The sequence below is a fragment of the Buceros rhinoceros genome, unplaced genomic scaffold (assembly GCF_000710305.1).
Source record: "Buceros rhinoceros silvestris isolate BGI_N320 unplaced genomic scaffold, ASM71030v1 scaffold4014, whole genome shotgun sequence".
Lineage (NCBI taxonomy): Eukaryota > Metazoa > Chordata > Aves > Bucerotiformes > Bucerotidae > Buceros > Buceros rhinoceros.
In genome coordinates, this window is record NW_010406476.1 from 1,576 (window position 1) to 14,467 (window position 12,892).

Consider the following 12,892-nt stretch of genomic DNA (forward strand, 5'->3'; position numbering starts at 1 on the left):
TTCTTTTTCCCTTTCCCTTGTTTTTCTTTTTTTTAGAGTTGAATGTAATAACCTTGCAGTCTGATGAATGGCAAGAGCTAGACAGTACAGAAGATTGCTTAAGGCTCTGTGCAGGTTGCCATCTCACAGGCTGTCATTCCTTCCTTGTTGAGTGAAGACAGTGGCCCCCTAGATTCTTACCAGAATTAGTAACCCCGAGCATGGACCCTGTTCCTGCCATGCTCACAGTGCTTTGAATCATGACCCAGCTCAAGCTCCCAGTGTCCCATTAGGGAGTGGAAGTGCTGGGCAAGGCAATGTGGCCCCTTAACTCATTGCTCAGAAGTCAGGGAAAGACCTTTTCCCTGCTCTGCTCTCCTCCAGACTATCACCCTGCCTCCTTGTATGTTCCCAGTCTCTGCTTCACCTTGTGTCTTCTACTTCTCTGGCTTCTTCTAGCTCAGAAAATTCTGGGGTGCTCATCACTTTGATGACTGTACATCCCCACGGTGCTGATTTGCCCTGTATTCAATTTTCATATCTATCCATTCAGATGACACTGACCTGGCTCTTTATTAAAATGGAATATGAGAAGACAACGGTCCCGCTCTGGGACTCTCCCCTGGTCACTCTCTGACCCCCTCTGACTCTCCAGAGAGACCCGGTGGTGATACATTCTCCTTTTTTCCCTTCTGTGGAAAAGTAAACATAAGACTCTCTTTTTTCCCACCCAGTTGGACCAATAAGAATGACAGGTATTAAAGCATCACCCACAAGGACTGGGTGAAAGAACTGGGGTTACCTAGTTAAGAAAAGAGGGACTGAGGAGAGACATAACAGCCTTCAAACACTTAAAAACCTGCAGGAAGTAATCTGCTCTTTGCGCCTGCTGCCAGTGAGGCGTGGAAGACTAAACCTGAACTGCAGCCGCGACTGCCTAGACTGGCTGTGAGGAAAAGGCTGGTCAGGACATGAAAGGCTGGTCTAGGTGCCTGGGAAGCTGTGTGGTCTCTGTTGTTCAGCAATTTTGAAGTACATTTGGCAAACCTGAAAAGTGGTGCAGGTACTGTCCTCCTCCGGTACTTCCCACAATGCCATGAAGAGCAGCAACAAGAGTATTGGCTTCTTTTCTTGCTCATCTTTCCTATTTCTCCATGCCATCAGGCTGCAGGCTGGCTTCCCTCGAAGTTTCGTCTTGTGAAAAGACATGCCAGCTGTGCAGTGAGGACATGAGATGCTGCCTTTGCTTTTCTGACCTCCTTTATTTCCTTGGCACAGCCAACTCCAGCGCATTAGTAGAGCACATTCCCGTGGATGGGAAGGGCTGTTCCCAGGAGGCTGTGGAGGAGGTGGTGGGGCCATTCAGCTCAGGGCTTGTGCGTTTTGCACAAGGAGCCCTGCTTCTGCTCCTTCTGTGTGGGGCGCAGGTCCTGCCAGGGTGGCAGTTCAGCTGCATTCCAGGTGGCTTCTCACCTCGGAGAATATCCAGTAGCTCTCTCACAGCTCCGTGTTCCTCTACCAGATTTGTACCAACTCCTGTGTTTGTGCACCCCATGAACTTTCAGATTGGAAAAGCTGCATCTCCAAGGCCATGAGCAGTCACAGAGCCCAGAACAGGCAAAAAGATGATCAGTCCAGAGATCGGTTGTCAATAACACAGTGTGCTGTAAACTTTTGCCTGCAGTGTTCAAATAGCACCTCATGCTACAAGCTGTGGTCTCACATTCTACTTTTTGCTCATCTTTTCCATGACTTGTGCTAGTACAGTCTAAATGTTGGGCTCTTTCTGGTAATATTGCTTCCCGGAGGCTAAAAATTCTGGACGAGCAGACCCTCCAGTGACATGACTATACTAAGGGGGGGTTTCCAGCATGTGCTACCACCATGCACACGGTGCTTCCCCAGCTGTGACAGTTCACCCGCAGAGCTCTTGCTGGCAGCAGTTGGTAGAAGGGGCTTGGTGGGGACCGTGTTCTGATGAGGGAAATGCTGGAGTGTCACCCTCAAAGAAAGATTTTAATCCAGGCTTAAAAGAAAAGAAAAAAAAAAGCCCAACATGTTTTGTTTCCAGATAATCAACTTATTTGAGGAAGCATGCTCCAGGCCAGTGAGGAGAGCAGGGAAGAACACCTTCAGTACCGCTGTGGGGCTAACTACAGGGCTTCATGATTTCCTCTCATTCATTTTTTTTGGCTAATTTATACCAAACCAATTATTTTTTCAAACCACTAGTTATGCCACCAATGCTTTTGGCTCGGCGTCACAGGGCAATCCTCTAGCAATGCTGCGATCTAGCCATTTGTCACTCCCGCAGCATCAAAAGGCTTAAAAGAAAAGAAAAAAAAAAGCCCAACATGTTTTGTTTCCAGATAATCAACTTATTTGAGGAAGCATGCTCCAGGCCAGTGAGGAGAGCAGGGAAGAACACCTTCAGTACCGCTGTGGGGCTAACTACAGGGCTTCATGATTTCCTCTCATTCATTTTTTTTGGCTAATTTATACCAAACCAATTATTTTTTCAAACCACTAGTTATGCCACCAATGCTTTTGGCTCGGCGTCACAGGGCAATCCTCTAGCAATGCTGCGATCTAGCCATTTGTCACTCCCGCAGCATCAAACAGGAGTCGGGGAGGGAGCGCTGGGCAATGTGACTGTGGCAGCATTCACGCCCAACTCATCCTTTTTCCTTCCCAGTCTCTTAAAGCAAAATCTCCCGATGCTGGGTCACAGTTACTTTGCCAATGAATGCAATAGTTCTCAGCCATCAGAAAACATATTAAAAAAAAAAAAATAGGTCCACTGACACAAGACCAGAAGCCCTTCTCATGCACTGCACATAATCCTTTTAAACTTGACCCACTTTAGAGGACAATGCCATCCTCTCCTTTTACAGTTTATTAAGATTACCACTGTTATTTTCTGTTACAATTTTACTGTTTTTAATTTTCTTACTTCACTCTATCAGTAGTTTTATTCTACACATTAGCAGACCGTGGAATACCTTGTCTTGTTACTTCCATATTTTCTAATTGCAACACTCCATCATTAGTCAACTGGCTCATAATGTGGAAGGCAAAGTTGCCGTTTCATTTCATGCTGTGTAATACAATGCTTCTGGTTCAGTAATTACATTGTGCCAGACTTACGATCAGTCCTGAGATAGCTCACCTTGATGGATAGCCCCATCACAGAGCGTATGAGTTAAAGGAAGAAGCAAATTTTTAATTTTGCTTCTCTGACAATTTAGCTACTTGAGCACTGCTTTTCAGACCAATATTTATCTCCCCGAGATAGGACGAGATTACAGAAATGAGAACTTGAAAGAGAGAACTGAAGTTTGAAAAGCGTTTTCTAAAGTTTTGGGTTGCAAAACAGGAAAGAGATAAATTAGACTTTCCTCCACGGAAAGCTATTATGTGTTACTCTGTTAATGGAGTGCAAATCTTTTACTCACCTGGAGAAGAGCATTCCCTGCTTCTCATAACTGTTCCAAGGATTATGTGAAAATGAGCCCGTGATCTTACTACTACCGCTCTGTACTAGGCTTGTGAAAAAAATAATTTCCAAAGGTTTTCTGCTCAGTCGTTAGAACGTTCAGGGTCAAACAGTTCTCTGAAGTGGCACCCAACTTTCAAACCGTCGTAGTATGTAGGATGTGCCTTTTTCTAACGGGAAGAATTGCAAGTACGGGGTCTGAGAGTGCAACATAGGGCACGAGGACAGCTTGAACAGCCACAGCAAGCGAGCAAGAGGAGGGAGGGCTGTAGCCTTTACGGACAAATGACATCCTAGTGCCGTGAGGTCACGGCAGAGGGCAGTTTGATCCTAGTGGGGCATGTTTACACTTTTCTAAGAAGCACTTGCTGGATACCAATTTCAGGGACAGATCTTCTGACTAGACAAACTGTTGTTTTGGTTCAATAAAACAATGTTTATGTTCTTGCATATCTTTATAGAATTGCATGATATGAAGGCAAATCCTATAGGTGAAATATTCTTAGTTCTGTGATAAAATTCTCTTGCTTCATTGCTCTTTGTCTCTTGCACAGGGCCAACACCTCAGACTTTTCCGTCTTACTTCCTATCTGCCATCCTTTTAGCACATCATCCTTCCTCCAAGGAATACCAGTAAGATCCCACCAGTCAGAGTAGGAATTTTAGAAGAGTTTAAAAGAAAACCCTAGCTCAAGTACCCTGCAGGGGGTTTGGTCATCTCACCAAAGCAAGGTGAGGCAGCTGTGTCAAGGTCATTTTGTACCCGAGACATTGGAAAAGGTCTGAGGTTCAGTGTTCAGTCATAGAGCTGGGTAGAAGTTCAGAGGAGAGAGGGCAACAGGAGGACTGGACTAGCAGGGCAGGTAGTACACCCTCTGCTGTGACAATGGATGCAATTAACTATGATACTTAAACGAATAGAGAGAGATGGAAATGGGGAAACTGGGCAGCAGACAAGAGCGTCCTGGGTGGACAGGGGCTGGCTGCCTGGCCCACTGCCTCCTTCTCTTCCTCAAAAAGAAACAATACAGCTTCACGTTGGGTTTTCCACTAAAGCAGCTCTTCCCAGCATCCCCTACACGGTGAGTGAGCAAAACCAACATGCAAGACCAGCTGTAACAATAAAAACCCAGCACTACAAAAGCAACAGGTCAGGAACTGTCGAACAGAGGTGGTCAATAGGGGAGTATCAGGGACACAGGGGAAGGGCAAGAACAGCAGCAGCTACAGAATTTATAGCATCTTACCTCTCTTCTTGGCTCTCTAGGACTAGTATGCTTTTTTTCTACCAATTCAGATATTCAATTGACTTTCAAACAGTCACGTCACTATTACTCTATTCATTAGCTATTAGTTCTATTCATTATTATCAGCTCAGGAGTCTTTTAGTTGAAAGACTTTAGGTACTTTATAAGTACAGCTTGATGGCTCCACCCAAGAGGTTTCAGGAGAAATGCTGTGAAGACAGTTCAACTGATCAGTCACTCCACTTCTGGTAGGTACCTTGTTGCACTATTGCAGCAAAATAGCAATTTAGAAAGTAAAACACAGCAGAAAAAAAATGGGAAAATTGAATACACAAAGGTGAAAAGGGGAATCATTAGTTATCCCAGGCCTGGGTTCAGAAGGAGGACAATGTTTTAGCCCACTGGCACCTTGAGCATTTGCAGAGCTGAGGGCTGTTTGGTGCTCCAAGAGGTAGTATTATTTCATATTGGTTTTAGCAGAGAAAAAATCTCAGAGGTAAGGGCAGGAGACAAAAATGAAGCAATCTAGTGTGAGCATTAAAAATTATCTGGTTGGTTGATTGTAAGGGTGATTCTGCTGCTTTTCAAGACCTGTGCAGGCAGTGGGCAGAAGTATGTTTTCTTTTAGACGTGCGCAGATCTCCCTGCAGCTATCTCCCAGAGCATTGCACACCATCTGCTCTCGGGCTGGTGAATTAAGGGCTTTCTAAATCACTCAAAGCAGACTATAGCTAAAAGAATTAGCTCTGTTTCCTTTACTAGTTGGGGCTGGAGAGATCTTTTGGCTCAGAAATGTAGAGGAGTAATTGTGGCTAATCCAGAATGGTATCCGGGAAAGCACTTACTCTTAACGGACAAAGTAAGGGCTGTCAGTGATGTCTGAGCTGTCTGAGACTGAAAAAACAGCATTTCTGTCGAGTCAGATATGCATTGTCACAGACTTTTCTAAGAACTGATTTGTATATTACCTTATATGTAACATCCAGCTAATCTACATTTTTAGCCATAGATCATCTTGATAAAATATATTCTGGAACCAGTTCTTTCAGAGGCAGAAGTGAACACAAATACTTGCCCCACTTAATGTTTATCACAACAGGACACATCCTGTGAATCGAAGTGCACATGCTGGCTCCTCCTCCTTCCTGCACCCACCAGCTTCCTTTCCTTCAGATTGTTTTCCCATCTGCAGTGTTTACAATAATTGTAATGTTTCTGCGAGAAGGAGACAAGGCTGTTTATTTAGGAGGCTGTACTCAGAAGCTTGTCAGTTTAGCTGGACTGTTTGCTAGAAAAGAAAATCCAGGCTATTAGAAGATGCCAACCTTTATTCAGGATGAGCAAACCCATTCAGAAAGTAAGTCCCTCATGCCCTCTTCACACTGTCCCTTTTTGTATATGAGCATTGTTAAGTCTGAGTGGTTCATATGTTTATTCTTTTTATAGAAAAGAGTTATTTCCTGTAGAAAAGTCCTTGTGTGAAAGACAGAAATAGAGCTCTGTGAGCTTCACTTCACAGCTTTTTATCCAAGAGTTCAGAAAGGGGTTAGAGAAAGCAGAAAATCGGCGCAAGTGGAGCAGACTTTGAAAAGCCTCCCCCTGAACCCCCTCTGCCACTGCCAAAGGGGAGGGAGCAACCTCCGGACAGACTTGATCTGCCACCATCCCTTGGGGCCAGCAGGACCCTCTACATGGCACACATGGTGGGAGGGTCACTGGTGCTTCTCCTGACCAGTGCTGTGCAAGCATCCTCACCACTGTCAGCACCAAGGAAAGCTCGGAGTACTCAGCAGTTGGCTCTACGTTTGGGTTGGTGATATTGGTCAGTGAGAAGGAGATTGTTGTTTTCCTTATTCTTGCCCAGTGTGGCACAAGTGGTCTGGGTCCTGCAGCAAAGGGTTTCCCATGTGCTGCACAGCCTCCCTGCCATCACTGATTAAGAGAATAAAAGGATGGAGAGCAGAGAGAGTTGGAAAATTCAGAGATACTCTCAAAAAGAGGCCAAATTAACAATACTAGCAAGTCCTAAGGAAATTTAAAGCTCTTGTCCATACCTAGTGACCAAGAGAACATCATGGGCACTGATTCAAAGTCTTGTAAGGAAAAAAAAGCCTCTTTGAGACTGAAAAGGAAAGGAAGAAGCAAGATCCTTTGCTAGGAAGTGTTTGTACTGGTTTTTCAAACTGATGGGATGAGATTGATCTAAACAGATTTTAGGCTGAAATTGTTCCTCCAAAAGTAATGGTGAACTTTCTTGGTGAGACTCTCAGAAAATTATGGGTGCACCCAAAGACAATGAAGGGCGGAATGTAGCTGCTGAAGTTAGTTGCATTGCACATTTCCCTGCCAGAATATTTCTTGTCAAAGGTCTGGGAAATGGGACTGTCCTGGGTTGAGTGTCAGATGAGTGAGCAGGTCTGGAATTGTATTAGATACAGTTTAAGTGGCACAACTTCCAATGTCATTGCTTAGAGTTAATTTTAATTTGATGGCTAAAAATGGATGCCAGAAAGCAAATTTCAGTACAACAGATACAAATGGGGAGCTTTGAGACTATATTTTCAGGTGAACTAATGTCTTTCCATCAAGCTTGTTTTCTGACAGCGTCTTTGTTTTTTCATAATATAAATTCCATGCTGATCTTTTTAATCCTGCATATTTGTTGGAAATAGTTCTTCTAGCCTTATCTCTGCTCCTTTGTCATTGTTATAAAGAACTCAATCAACCTGGAGTTCAACTGAAATTTTTTGTTCCTTTTTAAATCAGTGCAGTGAGACAGGGAGTAAAACTGAAGTGCTCTGTTCAGATTTCCCAAACCTCAGATCAATGCCTGCTTGGATAATTTCTGCACAATACATAGACTTTTTTTCAATACTGAAAAGGAAGGGAAATAATAGGGACTGAGCAAAAGAAGGAGAAATGTTAGGAACTTGTTTTAAACAAGTATTAAAGGAAAGAATAACAGGTGATTTGTAAGAACTAAACCAGAAGTCTAGATATTTAAATTTAGCATTTTTTTATTTGCTCCTTATTGAAATCTGACCTCCAATGGCACTACCGTGAATCTCTGCAACCCTGTGAGATACTGTTTCACAGATGATGGGAATCTTCAGGGGCAAACAGGTTTGCAAGAGCTGAGCATATTTATGTCAGCAGCAGAAAGAATGGCTCGAATCAATTCTCAGTGTCCTCTCCTTCAGTGGCTTCCTATCCAACCTCATCACAACACCAGCACAACAGAGGATGCAAAGAGTCTGAAGGGGGATGATAGCTGAGACGTGGTCTTCTCTGTAAACAAAGGCTGATGCCAAGACTTAGTAGTGTGAACTGGGGATAGCCAGCACTACTATTGCCCGTGAATTATTTTTCTCAGGGTTACACAAGAAACTTCAGTTTCAAAGGGAGTCTGTCTCGTAAACTCTCACGTATTCTGCGACAAAACCTTGACCAACCCCCATATACCATGCTCCTGGTATATACAAAGTACAGCAGCCAAAAAAATTGGTTTTTATGTATGTGGGGGTATATAGGAAGTGATCCAAAAGAAATCAAATTAAGAAACGCATCACCAATTATCAAATAGCCATAAATTAAACTTTCCTGACTGAAATACCAATGCAGAGGACATATTCACCTACTCATCACATTTCCCACTGAAATTAGCAGATAAGGTTGTAGGGCCGCAAGGAGTAGGCAGAGAAAAAGGCACCACATGTTCACTGCAGCACGTGATAATAACTCACTGCCGAGCATGGCTGGTTCTCATCCCACCTTGTCCTCCCTCCAACAGTCGGTGGCTGCTCTGGATTTGGGAGCTCATGTTGCTCCAGGATCAACTCTGGGGAAAAAGCCTATGCCAGGGGTCCCAGGATGGAAGCTGGCTTCATCCTTCTCTTCCTTGAGTGTCTCTCCAAGGCTGGTGGCCATGGCAGAGCCTGGTAGATGCCCTCACTGACTGCTTGCTGAGGGAAGGACAGATGGGAGCACCCCTTTGCTGGGACAGCAAACCTGCCACATCCCCAAAGAGACAAACAGGCAGATCTACAGATGAATAAAGGCAAGGCAGAGGATTTTTCTGCCTTAACCTGCACACATCGGAATGGATCTGTGGTGAGGTTTCTCTCCCTCATGCCAAAGTCTTAGTTTGATGAATCTTTCAGGAGAATGAAATATGACTGACTAAAACGTTGTGCTGACATAGCCCAAAGATACATGGATCAGGATTGAGTCCAGGTTGGGAAAAACTGCTGTACAATGAGATATTTAAATAATAAATCAATTTAATTTATCTGAGAGGACAGGTCATGAGGACATAGCTTGATTGAGGTCTAGAAATATCAACATGAGACATTTCTGAGGGTAGAGTGTTATAGCAGGTAAAAGCAAAACAACCCCATCGAACCCCAGGTTGCAGAAAAAGGCTGCTCTTAACCTTGAGAAAAAGACACTTTTTACACCTGAGGGCCTGCCACCAAACACATCCGGATTTAGATTTTCTTTCACTCGACATCTTTTAAGATGGTTCTGAGTTGTGTTTGAAAGCCCAGCACCAGCAGGAAAGTGCTCCATGCCATGGCATATGTGTCCTCCGATGAGATGCTTGTGGTTTTCCCTTCTGGACTGCAAACCTGTGAGTCTCTGAAAACACCAAGAGATTTCCCATACTGATAAATGACCACAGTTTGAGTTCCTCAGGAAGACAAACAGCCCAGCTGATAGGAGAGTATCATGAGATGGGAGTCAGCGTGCACCACACAAAGATTAGTTTGTGAAGCCAACCAGCCAGCCCACAGCCCAGTGTGGGTGTACATATCACCGTCAGTGTTTTCCCTGTCATCTGTCTATGATATAAATCCTATCATATGCCGATAGATGCTCCCTGTCTCCTTGTAATCCTGCCAATTTTTAGTCTTTTTTTTGTCTGCAGAAACAAGCAACCCCGTGGGCTTCATGGTTTAGTGGTGGACTTGGCAGTGCTAGGTTTACATGGGACTCAATGATCATAAAGGTCTTTTCCAATGAAAATGATTCTATGATTCCATGATTCATTTGCAACAGTTTGCATTTATTCTGCTACAAATGATCGCCCCCACCAGCAGGGATAACCACCCCAGCACTGCCTGGATCCCCATCTCCTTTTCTCTGCTGGGACTTTGCTCCTCCCATTCGTTTGGCTCTATCTTTTCCTTAAATCTTTTGTAGAGGAGAAAATATCCCTCTTTCCTGTAGTAGGGAACTGTGTTCCTTCAGATAGCAGAAGCTCAAAGCAAGTACATGTGGATCTTGCAAAATGGAGAGCATCTTAGTAGAGGGGATTTGGGAAATATGTGGTACCTGGTCGTGAAAGGAGCAGATGGGAGCAAGGAGGCTATGAGGAAGCAGGGTGTTACAAGGAGCCAGACTTTACTATATGGTCACATATTTTAATACTGTTCATTTACCAGACATAAATAGTCCTTGGTGAGGGTGGCATTCCCCTGTTGGGATGGATGAGTCAGGATCTGTGGATGTGCAGGTGACTGTTACATTTTGTGCATGATCAGCACTTTAAATCACACCCTTCTGCACCACGTGCTCATCATGAACGAAGCTTCTTAGCTTCCTTTTGTACCAGGAAACTTGTTGTTTCCCTCATCTTTCTGAGTCATTGCTGACACATTAGCTGCAAAGGATTTGAAAGACAAAAAATTGCACCAATCAAATAACATTTAGAGTGGCCCCAAAGTCTCGTATCGGACGGTCATGCTTCCTTTTTCTTTTTAGTTCGCTATGCAGGAGCTGCTTCCCCACCAAACAACTCTTTCTCCCTTTCTCTTGGTTGTCCAGTCTAGGAACAATGCTCATTCGTGTTGCAGAAAACACTCCTCCACTGAATAACACATTCAGAATAATGTTTAGCTTGCAAGAAGCTCAAAGCTGTTGCAAGTTTCTGTACCAACACACATCCCACCTCGGCATTAGATCAGGTTGCTCAGGACCGTGTCCAGCAACTTTTAAACATCTCTGAGAATGGAAGCTCCACTGCCCTTCTGACCAGCCTGTCTCCATGTTTGACCAACCTCTCTGTGAAAACTCCTTACAAACATCTAAATCAAAATTTTGCTGTTGCAATTGCTGTCCACCGTGCCTTGTTATTTAACTGCCTGTATGTCCCCTTCAAGCCTTTGTGTGCAACTCTTGAATTGGTGTTTCCGGAGATGCTGCCTGTTTCCTTGGAATGGTCTTCTGTTGGATTCGTTCTAACAAGATGTTTGGATTTCTGCCTGACCACAAATAACTACTCAGTGCAAAGATCTGGCCTTTCTGTGTCTCATTCCAAGGACTTTTTCTAAGCGCTGTCCACTTTTGTGAATACTGCTGTAGTTCTTCCTTTGTCTCTGTATCATTTGCACATCTTTCTGTTTGACATTAATGGTAGCTGGAACTGTGGAGTTTGGCATTTTTTCGTTATTTTTATTGTGGGCTGACACCAGTCTTCAGATTGACTGAAATGTTGCTCAGCCGCATTTATTCATGTGCTGATGCGCTGTATAAATTTTCAATACCAGAGCTGGAAAATGTACAAATCTTTTTCTTTCCTCTTCTTTCTTCTGACAGAGAACATAAGAAAGGATGTTCTAGAAAGGGCCGTGTTTTGTATTAGCATCATTTTACTGATTTTTTTCCCTATAATTAGCATTTATCTAAGAGGGCTGATTCAAAAACAGAAAAGAAAGTTTTCTGATCGATGACCCCATACCTAATCAGAAAAGAAAAACGTGTTCTCCTGCTTAGAAATTCTGCCTGCTGGGAAACCCTTCAGATATATCACCTTTACTGAACTGTGGTGTTTATCCCATATTATGAAATTAATGTATGGTTATAAATCTTATTTTCCTAACAGGTATTAAAGTAAATGGGCCAGAGGAAGTACTGTTGAAATATTTATCTTCTTCCAGCTGTAGATTTAGGTAGAGGGAAATGCTTTGTCATTTTATACACAGAAAAGTTTTAGATTTACAAATTTTCATCTGTTGTTTTTTTTTTTCTTCAAAACCAAGCTCATAAATGAAGCAAGTGTTCCCAAACTGTCACCATAATGTCACTCGTTCCATGAAGTCATCACATCAGTTCTGTCTCTATAACATCCTGTTGACAAGCTGTAACATTGTCTGTTGCTAATGCCACAAAAACATTGCATTAACATAATTTTGAAAATAATTCTGAAGACTTCCAATGCAGGCTTTCTGTAAAACATTTTTGCAGGAAATTATAATTTTAACAAAGAAGAATGAATCATCTGTATTAAATACTATCTGTATTCATTTTGAAAATGAATCATCTGTATTAAATATTAATCACACCACAGCTTGTAATTAGTCATAAGGAAATAATATTTCTCACTATTAAAACATGGTCTTCCTTCCTTTTTCCCTTATGCTTTTCCGTAAAGTATGAACTGTTGAAAAGTTTTATATGAAGCTAACACATTGGATAAATAATATGGAAAAAGTGAATGCAATTTAAAATGGACGAATGTAAAACTGTACACTTAAGTAGGAGTAATTTACTACAGAAATGCAGAACAAAGGATGAGTGGTTCTGCAGCTTTATTGCAAAAAATCAGAAAGAAAATGCACCAACACCCTCATACTCCTGCAGATAAAATAGATATGAAATTCAGGAGTCCTATGATTTATCTGTAGAATCATGCCACAGAATTTGCCAAAAGCAGAAGGAAGAGATTAATGTTCATATTAAGATTCTTTTTTTTTCCTAGATCCATTTAATGTCGCAGTGACTCCTGGTTTTCAGTCCCAGGGGACAGTTTCAGGGGATGTGGCAATTGTGTGGTCAGGTATGAATGGATGGGAAAGCAGATGAGCATGATGGACCAAATTCAATCAGTCCTACATGCTCATGGCTCAGATGTCTTACAGCCTTCCGTCAGGATTTTCATGTCTGCCGTGACCAAATAAAATGGGAGGAGAAGGAAGCAGCAGCATTTCCACATTGGCTTCTCTCTTCTGAGCACTGAGAAACCTGTCTGAAAGCAGTGACCTTAACTGCACCCTCTCTTCTGAGACTGATTTTGTTTGATGCAAAGTGAGAGGAGATGAGCTAGAAGTTGTGCTCACACGTTTAAGAAAGAAACGTCCCCTTCTGTTCAGGAGCTCAGGAGCAGGAGTTT